This window comes from Portunus trituberculatus, chromosome 12, assembly GCF_017591435.1.
Source record: "Portunus trituberculatus isolate SZX2019 chromosome 12, ASM1759143v1, whole genome shotgun sequence".
NCBI classification, from domain to species: domain Eukaryota; kingdom Metazoa; phylum Arthropoda; class Malacostraca; order Decapoda; family Portunidae; genus Portunus; species Portunus trituberculatus.
The window spans coordinates 5,660,539-5,673,038 of NC_059266.1; positions in this window are offsets into that span (position 1 = coordinate 5,660,539).

Here is a 12,500-nt window from a genome sequence, read left to right on the forward strand (position 1 = left end):
GTCATTACCTCACTTCGATCTGAGGAGGAGGAGGAGGAGGAGGAGGAGGAGGAGGAGGAGGAGGAGGAGTAAAGGGAGGGTTGATGGAGGAAGCAACGTGAGGGTGCGCCAGAGAGAGAGAGAGAGAGAGAGAGAGAGAGAGAGAGAGAGTTAAAGATGAGAGTAGAGAGAAAGAGATGGAGAGAAATGGAGAGAGTGAGTGAGTGTGTAAGTAAAGGAGAGGAGAGGAAGGGAAGGAAGAGGAGAGTAAGTGAGAAGAAGGAGAGTGAATAAGTGTGATGAAGAGCAGGAAGAAGAGGAAGAGGAGGAGAAAGAGGAGGAGGAGGAGGAGAGGGAGGAGGAAAAAAAAGTGGGAGGTGATAACGTGAAATGAGAGTGAGGAAAAAATATTTGGAAAGGGAAAGAGAGAAGGAGGAAGAGGAGGAGGAGGAGGAGGAGGAGGAGGAGGAGGAGGAGGAGAAATATATAGAGAAAAGTTGAAGGAAAAGAAAAGAAAAGAAAAGGAAAATGGAAAAACAAGTAAACTTTCGAGATGGAAAATAAGAAACTTCAAATATTTTTCTTATCTTTTCTTTCTTTCGTTCTTTCTTTTTTTTTTTTTTTGTTACTGTAGTTTCTCTTTCTTCTCTATATTTTGTCTTTTTCCTGTCTTTCTCTTCTTTCTTTTTCTTTCTTTCTGTTTTTTCTTTCATTTATTTATTCATTTCTATCTTTTCTTCTTTCTTTTTCATTCTCGTTTACTTTCATTATCTCATTTTCTTTCTTTCTCTTTTTATCTTTAATTATTTCAAGATCACAGCTCTCTCTCTCTCTCTCTCTCTCTCTCTCTCTCTCTCTCTCTCTCTCTCTCTCTCTCTCTCTCTCTCTCTCTCTCTCTCTCTCTCTCTCTCTCTCTCTCTCTCTCTCTATTATCTATCTATCTATCTAATTATTTCAAGGTCACAGGACAAACAATGTAGATCTATCATGACCCGGCTTAGTCTTAGTCTCTCTCTCTCTCTCTCTCTCTCTCTCTCTCTCTCTCTCTCTCTCTCTCTCTCTCTCTCTCTCTCTCTCTCTCTCTCTCTCTCTCTCTCTCTCTCTCTCTCTCGTATAACCGAAGCTTTGCGCCTAACAAAGTTTTCCTCTCGTTACGCTTGTTTCCGTCTCTCCTTCTCTCCCTTTTCCCTTCTCCCTCTCTCTCTGTTTCCCCTCTCCCTCTCTTTCGCTTTCCCCTCTCCTCTCTCCCTTATTCCCCCCATATCGTCACACTGTATTTCCGATCACTTCCCCTTTACCATTTTTCCCTCTCACCCTCTTCCTCTTCCTCCTCCTCCTCCTCCTCCTCCTCCTCCTCCTCCTCCTCCTCCTCCTCCTCCTCCTCCTCCTCCTCCTCCTCTTCCTCTCCTTCGTATGTCTGAAAGACGAAAAAGAATATGGAAGATAATGAAAAGAAAGAAAATAAACGAAAATTGAAAGAGAGAGAGAGAGAGAGAGAGAGAGAGAGAGAGAGAGAGAGAGAGAGAGAAACACCCTCTATTGGATACACACTTGAAACCACTTGAAAAGACACACAAATATCGCAGAGAGAGAGAGAGAGAGAGAGAGAGAGAGAGAGGAGAGGGAGACAGGGAGAGCTGTGATTGTGATTGTATTTAGTGGGTTTGTGGACACGTTTAATAAGTGGACTTGGATCCCTTTTAAGTGGAGTTGGAACCCTTTTAAGTGGCATCTGATCCTGTTCGCGCCCCGGGTCAACACTCTTCCCGGGACTAAGAGGGGAATTAGCGTGCATGTGGTGTTGTGTCCCCGTGTCCAGGCCGCGTGTGTGAATCGCTTAGCACGCTTTGATTAGGGAGAGAGAGAGAGAGAGAGAGAGAGAGAGAGAGAGAGAGAGAGAGAGAGAGAGAGTTTTGTTTTTTCTATTTCTTTTAGTTTTATTTATTTTTATTGAAGGAAGAAGGAGAAACGAAGAAGGAAAGAAAGAAAAGAAAAGAAAAAAAATGAAGGAAAAAAAACAGGCAAACTTATAAATCAATAATAATAATAATAATGATAATAATAATAACAACAACAACAACAACAACAACAACAACAACAACAACAACAACAACAACGAAAAAAACAACAAAACAAAACAAAACAAATATAATTCCAAACTGAAACACATACACAGAGAGAGAGAGAGAGAGAGAGAGAGAGAGAGAGAGAGAGAGGTGAGGGGAAAGGTCTTCTCATATATAATAGAGAATATCGGCGAGGGTAATGAAGATATGTCAGTTACCAACCCTCAGATTAGGATGTTAGTGGCCCCTTGAGAGAGAGAGAGAGAGAGAGAGAGAGAGAGAGAGTTAATTTTCTTCTCTATTTTCTTTTTTTATTTTCATTTATTTATTTTCCTGTATTTTCTTTATCTTTCCTCATCGTTTTGTATTCGTTGTATTTTTTTCCTCCTCTGTGTCTTCTTTTTTTTTATTCCTGTTTTTTTTTTTCTTCATTTTCTCTTTTATTCTTCCGTCTCTATCTATTTTCCTTTCTCATAACGATCATTTCTTTTTTTTTCGGCTTTTCTTTTTTGTCTTATTTCTTTTCTGTTCATCTATTTCTTTCTTTATTTTCATCATTTTTTTTCGTTCGTTCGTTCCTTTCTTCCTTCCTTTTCCTCCTTTCTTCCTTAATTCCTTGCTTTTTTTTTTTCCTCCATCTATCTTTGTGAATTACCATTCTTTTCCAATTATATATGCAAACACAAACACACACACACACACACACACACACACACACACACACACACACACACACACACACACACACACACACACGTTGATTTGTGGGTGCAAGTGTGTTTTCCTTGTACAAGTGTGTGTGTGTGTGTGTGTGTGTGTGTGTGTGTGTGTGTGTGTGTGTGTGTGTGTGTGTGGGGACAGGGAGGAGGTGCTCCTCTCAAGCGTAATGTCACACACACACACACACACACACACACACACACACACACACACACACACACACACACACACACACACACACACACACACACACACACCTGGCCACCACTAATTACCTTACTAATCAACCCTACACATATGAGAAGCAAACAAGAGACTATGAAAAACACAATCACTATTCTTTTACTATTTTCCCTCATGTTTTTCTGAAGAGTTACAGAGGTGGGGGGCGAAAAGGTGTGCGCAGGTAAGGACAGGTGAGCCATGTGTGATATGCTCCCTGTGGCTCCCTCACCTGCTTGGCTAAACGCTGATTGGCTCTCGTGTTTACCTGTGTCATGTATCACAGGTAAGGAGAGGCAGGTAATAATCTCCTTTATATTATTGGATGCAGTCGTGGCGTGGCGTGTAATGGACATAGTTTAAAGGAGGCTAAGGGAGGTAATGGGGGCTACCACCTTATTATAATTGACTAATGGACACTGTTGCCAATTAATGCTCATTGCAATACTCTTCTAATCACATTAAGTACCTGGGAATAAGCAGTTTTATTTACCTGCTTGAAGTCTCTGCTACGCGCCATTGTAAAAAGATCAGGTGTGCCAGCTGTACCTGTACCACCACCTAACTCTGTGTGTGTGTGTGTGTGTGTGTGTGTGTGTGTGTGTGTGTGTGTGTGTGTGTGTGTGTGTGTGTGTGTGTTGTTTCTTTATCTTTTCTAATCACGCATCAGGGAGTGTTTTTTTTTTATGGTCCAGAGGCGTCATGGAGACAGCAGAAGTGGTAACATGTAGCTCTAAAGGTGCCATCCATACAGCCAGAAGGGAAAAAAATGACCGGGAAAGTTATTCGTATTTGTGTGAAGAGTGTTGCTGAAGGGAAGGAAAGAGGAAATGCGCAGATGTTTGTGTTGTTTGTTGTTGGCGAGTGATTGTGTGTGTTGTGTTCTGTGTTGTGTTGTGTGTTGATGTTGAGTGATTGTGTGTGTGATTGTGTGTGTTGTATGTTGTTGCTGAGAGATTGTGTGTTGTTTAGAGGTTGTGTGTTGTGTGTTGATGTTGAGTGACTGTGTGTTGTGTTGGAGTGATTGTGTGTGTTCCATGTTGTTGCTGAGATATTGTGTGTTGTGTTGTGTTGTGTTATGTTGTTAATAGTGGAAGTTGTTCTTGTTGGTATATCGAAATAGTGAACTGTTGATTTGAGAAAGAAATAACTGCTAAATAAAAAAAATAAAAAAAATAATAGAGTTTTACATTAATGAGTTGCTGAGACAGATTTTTTGGGTTTTCAAGTTTGACACAAGAGTTATTGGTATTAGTGTTGAATGGAGAATGTTGAGATACTGAAGGGAAACTGATAAGAAGACGGAAAACAAGAAAAAGTGAGAGATACTAAAAGGAAAAAGATTACACTGTTTCTAAGTGAGTGAAAGATTACAAAGATGACGTTTTAATCATTTACGTAAAGATGACGTTTTAATCATTTACGTATTTCTGATTATTAGTGTAAAGAAAACGGTACTGTAATTGTAAGAAGAAAAAAAAATGATGTAAATAAATGTGAAGTAGTAGATTGATAGTTAGGAGAGATAAAGATGATTAGATAAGCAAGTGATTTGTGTGGTGGTGGTGGTTTGGCAGTGTTTATTAATACTGATTTGATTACCGGGGAAAGTTGATGTTGATTGTAAAAGAAGATAATGAGATGAGACCGAGACGCACCTTTGATCATTACCTTAGCCATTAAACACCTGCTCTTTATCAGCTACTTGTTACCGAGTGAGAGTTCCGACAGGTAAAATAATTAAGGAATAGAAAGGCTTGTAATTCTTTTAAGATAATGAAACCAAACAAAGCAGGTAATTAATTGTAACTTCCAACAGGTAAAGTTAATCAAGGTAAACAAGAAAAGGTGAATAACTAATTAATCCTTACAAGCAAATTACCAAACATTTCAGGTAATTAAAGGTAGTAATTAGAATAAGTAGATATTAATTACTGTTTTTACCGGTGAAGTTACAAGTTAGCGTAGGAAATTGAGAGAACGTCAGCGTCAATAAAGGTGAGGTGGTAATTGATAGGGTTGCAGGTAAAGGTGTAGTAATTAGAGACAATCACAGGTGGCTAGGTGAGATGGCTTGAATTTTTTTTTTTTTTTTCGACTTCTGTAAGTTTTGTTTGAATTTAGATTTAGTTCAGGTGTGGGTGAGTTCTGAGAAGTTTCTAAGGTTCCGTTACAAGATTTTGATCCCTTCAGTACCGTGACGCGTTTTCATATTCATTCTGCTCACTATTTCACGATTTTATACAGCTTCAGAAACTTAAGTGGGGGATTAAAATAGTGGAGACTGTAGCCATTAATCTTCTGACCTCCATAGACCCTTCCTCATGTCAATAAAATGGTTTAATTGTATACAAACCTCAAGATAAAAATGTGTCCCAGTAATGAAGGGATTGGAATAATGAAGACTGTGGCCATTAATCTTCTGACCTCCATAGACCCTTCCTCATGTCACTAAAATGGTCTAATCGTGCACAAATCTGAAGGTAAAGTGTCCCAGTATTGAAGAAGTCAATAAGTTAGGACCAGGTGTGTCAGGTAATTAGGTAGTTAAGTTAGGTTAGGTGAGGTTAAGTTAGATCAAATAGAGTTAGATTTGGTTAGGTTAGGTTAGGTAGTTAAGTTAGGTTAGGTGAGGTTAAGTTAGATCAAATAGGTAGGTTCGATTAGGTGAGATAAGGTGCTAAGGTTCCGCTGCAAGGTTAGATTAGGTTAAGTTCAGGTGTGTCAGGTGTGGTGAGGTTAGGTGAGGTTAGATAAGGTTTGGTTAAGTTTGTTTAAGATTCCCCTGAGGCCTTATGAGGTCGCGCGAGCTGGAGGAGTAACAGAGAGAGAGAGAGAGAGAGAGAGAGAGAGAGAGAGAGAGAGAGAGAACTAGTTTAAGTTTGGTTAGGTTAGTTTAATCTAGCTAAGTTTAGTTCATTTAGTTTATTAATGTTACAATATACCAAGGTTCATATTTACTGATGTTCAAATACACTAAGATTTAAGTTTATCAATATTTTCAGACTAAATTATCATGTATGTATATTGAATTCGTCATTTCCATCCCCCAAAATTCTGTTTGGCTCACATTATTGTAAGATGATTTAAATAGAAAGATACTCACAGCACAGCATAGAGTAACACAACTCATCATGATATAACACAACGCAACACAAACTAATGGATCATAACACAACGCAACACAAACTAACGGATCCTAACACAAACTAATGGATCCTAACACAACGCAACACAAACTAACGGATTTTAACGCAACACAAACTAACGATGGATCCTAACACAACGCAACACAAACTAACGGACTAACAACGCAACACAAACTAACGCAACACAAACTAACGGATTTTAACACAACGCAACACAAACTAACGGATCCTAACACAAACTAATGGATCCTAACACAACGCAACACAAACTAACGGATCCTAACACAAACGGATTTTAATGGATCCTAACACTAACGATTTTAACACAACGCAACACAGACTAACGGATCCTAACACAACGCAACACAAACTAACGGATTTTAACACAACGCAACACAAACTAACGAATCATAACACAACGCAACACAAACTAACGGATTTTAACACAACGCAACACAAACTAACGGATCATAACACAACGCAACACAAACTAACGGATCCTAACACAACGCAACACAAACTAACGGATCATAACACAACGCAACACAAACTAACGGATTTAACACAACGCAACACAAACTAACGGATCCTAACACAACGCAACACAAACTAACGGATTTTAACACAACGCAACACAAACTAACGGATTATAACACAACGCAACACAAACTAACGGATTTTAACACAACGCAACACAAACTAACGGATCCTAATAAAGAAAAGAGGAAAACACGAAACACAACCAAAACTTAATCGAAACATGAAGGAAAACAATTAAAGAAGGAAATGTTGTGAGGGAAAATATCGCCTACCAAACAAATAAAGAAAGAAAAAGAGGAAAATATCGAGGAAATTAAAGAGGGAAATATTAAGAGTGAGAATTTGGTCCCCTGAATAAATAAATACAATGAAAATAAACTAAAAATAAGAGAAAACACCAATCAGAACGCAACTTAATCTAACCACAAAAGGAAAAAAAAAATTGAAGAAAATGTTATGAAGGAAAAAAAAAGAAAGAAAATAGGAAAACACCAAACCAAACCAAAAGAGGAAAAAAGTTAAAGAGAAAATTAGCCAAAAAAGTTAAAATAAGAAAGAAAAGAGAAAAATTAAAGAAAAAAAAAGGAAAATGTTACCTAGCCTCAAAAAAGCAAGAATCACTGACCACAAAGGGAAAAAGAGAAGGAAATGAGATATGAGTAAAAAAAATCTCACCAAATAAGAAAGAAAAGAGGAAAATCAACAAAGAAAAGGAAAACCCACAAAGGAAAATAAGAAAAATGAGATGTGAGTGGGAAATTGATGCAGCAAACCGATCAATAAACGAAGATAAACCGGTAATAAATACACACCAATGAAAATCGTATGGTAGAATATCGGAGTTGCAGAGTAATATCAATAGTGCCTCAGGTGTGGTGCAGGTGAGTGTGGCTTGTGACATGTGTAAGTCTCACCTGTTGTGGCGGTGGTGGTGGTGGTGGTGGTGGTGGTGTTTCTGGTGTTAGTGGAAATGTTTATAAATTTTCCTAGAAGTGTATCATCAATATGCATTTTTTTTTTTTTCGTGTCTATGCAAATCAGTGGCTGGAGAAATTGATAGCACGGAAAAGTAATGGTGTATTTAACTAATTTCTCTTACTTTGCATGCGTTTGTGTTGATTTATTACTAACTTATAATTTAATCCAGCAGTTGTAACGTTAGTCTTCAGTCCTGATCTTCCTCCTTTGGTTATTCCTTCAGTACTGGGACACATTTTTTTAACCTTGAGTTTTGGGTACAATTAAACCATTTTATTGACATTAGAAAGGGGTCAGAAGATTAATGGCCACAGTCTTCACTATCTTAACTCCTTCAGTACTGGGACACATTTTTTTTACCTTGAGTTTTGGGTACAATTAAGCCATTTTATTGACATTAGAAAGGGTCTATGGAGGTCAGAAGATTGATGGTCACAGTCTTCACTATTTTAACCCTTTCAGCACTGGGAAGCATTTTTACCTTGAGTTTTGGGTACAATTAGACGATTTTGTTGACATTAGGAAGGGTCTATGGAGGTCAGAAGATTAGTGGCCACAGTCTTTACTCTTTGAATCCCCCACGTGAGTTTCTGAAGCTGTATCAAATCACCAAATAGTCACCACAATGAATATGAAAACTTGTCATAGGTTAGGTTCTTCTTCTTCTTCTTCTTCTTCTTCTTCTTCTTCTTCTTCTTCTTCTTCTTCTTCTTCTTCTTCTTCTTCTTCTTCTTCTTCTTCTTCTTCTTCTTCTTCTTCTTCTTCTTCTTCTTCTTCTTCTTCTTCTTCTTCCTCCTCCTCCTCCTCCTTTTCGTTATCATTATTACTTTTGTCCTCTTCATCTTCCTTCTCATTTATTCTGTGTGTGTGTGTGTGTGTGTGTGTGTGTGTGTGTGTGTGTGTGTGTGTGTGTGTGTGTGTGTGTGTGTAATAATAATAATAATAATATACGGTTTATTAATCTGGCAGTGCAACAAAAAATTTACACTGAAAATGTACAAGGGTGTGGGGTGACATTAAAACAATGAAACGCTTAACCTAACTATGGATCTAACTTAGCGAAGAATTTACTTATTGATTTATTTATTCATGGCTCGCACCATAGTGGGCACCGCGCTAAGGTGGTACCGGTCAGTGCGCGGTGCTCTTAAGGGCGCCACGCGATTCTGGTGTCGGGTGGCGCGGCAGGGGAGGCACGTCTGGGGTAGCAGGTGGCGGAGACGTGGATGACGCAGCAGTCCTTCCCCAAATTTTTCCAAGGCTTCCTGGTGTCTTGTGGCCAGCCTCGGCAGACTCAGGCAGGTCAGGGCGTACTCGTAGAACCTGTAGGCAGGCCCAAGAGTGTGTGTGTGTGTCTGTCTGTCTGTTTGTCTGTCTGTCTGTCTGTCTGTCTGTCTGTACATCAAGAGGCGTACACATAGGGGCAATAACCTTGTGTGTACGTGGTCCCCTGTGTACGTATTTCTGTGTGTACGTATGATAGCGTGTACATATGGCAGTGTGTACGTATGGCGGGGTGTACGTGACCTCAGGGGCGGCGTGTACAGGGGGCCCGGGAGGGGGTGTCGGCCATAATTATGAATTTTTTATTGTATTGGTCTCAAAGGTCCTGTACAGCCTCTCTCTCTCTCTCTCTCTCTCTCTCTCTCTCTCTCTCTCTCTCTCTCTCTCTCTCTCTCTCTCTCTCTCGCATCAATTTTTTTCTTTAATTTTTTTCACTGCAAGTAAAATACGAGGAGAAGGAGGAGGAGGAGGAGGAAGAGGAGGAGGAGGAGGAGGAGGAGGAGGAGGAGGAGGAGGAAGAAGAAGAGGAGGAGGAGAAGAAGAAGTAACCCAAGAGGAACATAAAGCACGACCAGAACAGAGAGAGAGAGAGAGAGAGAGAGAGAGAGAGAGAGAGAGAGAGAGACATCCACGTTCTGCTCTCACTATCACTCTCACTCTCTCACTCACACGACACCCAGGAGACATGACCCTTTGCTCTTGTTCCCCTTTTCCCCTCACCTCCCCTCACCTCCCCTCACCTCCCCTCACCTTCCCCTTTCCTCAAACGCGCATTTTAAAGCCAGCGTAACAAATGGAGGTGTCTCAAATTTGAAATCGCCCATATAATCATAGAGGAATTGTATGGGAGGAGGAGGAGGAGGAGGAGGAGGAGGAGGAGGAGGAGGAGGAGGAGGAGGAGGAGGAAGATGGTATATGGAAGAAATAAATGGAAAGGGGAGAGAGAACGAGGGTAAAGTAGGGGTGAAGAGGTTAGAGAGAGAGAGAGAGAGAGAGAGAGAGAGAGAGAGATTAATTGATTCCATGGTTTTCCTTCTGATTCATGGATATTATTATGAAATCTGATGTTTTTTCTTCTATCTCCTACTCCTCCTCCTCCTCCTCCTCCTCCTCCTCCTCCTCCTCCTCCACATCTACTTCCTTATGATGTTCTTTTTCCATTTTTTTCATCTTCATCTACCTATTACACCTCCTCCTCCTCCTCCTCCTCCTCCTCCTCCTCCTCCTCCTCAGTTTTAGTACGACAAATTGCAAATAAAGAGGGATTTAAAGACGAATGGATAAATAGAAATACAATAAAGGAAATAGGAAACAGACAGACAGACAGACAGACATACAGACAGACAGACAGACAGACAAACAGACAGACGGACAGACATATATTTTCTATGATTTTGTGGCGACATCTGTGTGTATTGCTCTCTCTCTCTCTCTCTCTCTCTCTCTCTCTCTCTCTCTCTCTCTCTCTCTCTCTCTCTCTCTCTCTCTCTCTCTCTCTCTCTCTCTGGGTGTCACATTGTCAACACGAGTCAATCAGTGTTACCAACTTGTCTTTAAAATTATTGCCATTTATAGCGGTCAGTTTAGCCTCCCCTTTGTTGGCAGCACTGCGAGGGGAGAGGGGAGAGGGGGAGAGGGGAAAAATGGGTGAGAGGGGAGGAATGAATGGAGGGGAATGGTTAGTGGGAAGGGGAATATAGAGGGGAGGTTTTGATGGGAGAGAGAGAGAGAGAGAGAGAGAGAGGAGGAGAGGGGGTGTGGCTTACTCTCTCCCGCGTTTATCCTTTGTTTTGCAAATACTGTTTACGCACGAGGAGGAAGAGGAGGAGGAGGAGGAGGAGGAGGAGGAGGAGGAGGAGGAGGAGGAGAAGGTGGAGGAGGAGAAGAATTAACTCACACCTCATAACACTCTCTCTCTCTCTCTCTCTCTCTCTCTCTCTCTCTCTCTCTCTCTCTCTCTCTCTCTCTCTCTCTCTCTCTCTCTCTCTCTCTCTCTCTCTCTCTCTCTCTCTCTCTCTCTCTCTCTCTCTCTCTCTCTCTCTCTCAATTTTATGTTTTCGCGTCTGTTTGTGTTATGGGAAAGAAGTCAATCCAGTTTATCAGAGGGAGAGTGAGAGAGAGGGAGGAGAGGAGAGAGGAGGAAGGAGGAGAGGAGAAAACGACCACTGACGCGATATCAGAATGGGATGTGCGATTTTCCGCCTACTTTCCTCTCCCCTCTCCCTCTCCCTCTCCCTCTCCCTCTACCTCTCCCTCTCCCATTCCTCAGAGTAGCCGATGTAGGAAGGAGGGTATATTCTCTCTCTCTCTCTCTCTCTCTCTCTCTCTCTCTCTCTCTCTCTCTCTCTCTCTCTCTCTCTCTCTCTCTCTCTCTCTCTCTCTCTCCAATATTCTATACATATTCTATACACATTCTCATATCGTAAAGGAAAGACGAGAGAGAGAGAGAGAGAGAGAGAGAGAGAGAGAGAGAGAGTTATTGATACTAATATTGTTATTGTTGTTACTACTACTACTACTACTACTACTACTACTACTACTACTACTTGTTCTTCTTCTTCTTCTTCTTATTATTATTATTATTATTATTATTATTATTATTATTATTATTATTATTGTGCTACTACTACTACTACTACTACTACTACTACTACTACTACTACTACTACTACTACTACTACTACTACTGCTGCTACTACAACAACTTCTAATACTACTTCCACCACCACCACCACCACCACCACCACCACCACTACCATTACTACTACTACTACTACTACTATTACTATTATTGTCATTATTATTATTATTAGGATTTCCATCTGTTGTTGTGGTTTTGTTGTCAAGAGAGAGAGAGAGAGAGAGAGAGAGTCATAACAAGGTCATTATCATTATACTCAGGATCATTACGTTGTGTGTCACGTGACCGCTGGATATTAATTATTGCTCTCTCTCTCTCTCTCTCTCTCTCTCTCTCTCTCTCTCTCTCTCTCTCTCTCTCTCTCTCTTACACACAAATAAATACCGTCTTTCCTCTTCCTTTCCTCCTCCTCCTCCTCCTCCTCCTCCTCCTCCTCCTCCTCCTCCTCCTCCTCCTCCTCCTCCTCCTTCAATGAACTGAGACATTTGTACTAATAACTGAAATTCTCCCCTCTCTCTCTCTCTCTCTCTCCTCCCCTCTGCCTTCTCCCCCTCTCCCTCACCCTTCCCTTTATTTCCCCTCACATTAGTCTTCTCGTTTCCCCTCATTATTTCCCATCGCTCGCTCTCACCCATGCTTAATAGAGCCAGGAACTAAGGGGTAATGGGGCCAAGTGGGTGAGGAGAGGGGAGGGGAGAGTGAGGGGAAGTGAGGGGAGATGAAGAGAATAGGTGTTGTTTTTAAGGCGGTGTTGTGGTGGAAGAGGGAGATTGGTGGTGATGGAGGTTGTGGTTGTTTTGTAGTAGTAGTAGTAGTAGTAGTAGTAGTAGTAGTAGTAGTAGTAGTAGTAGTAGTAGTAGTAGTAGTAGTAGTAGTACTACTACTAGTACTACTACTACTACTACTACTACTACTACTACT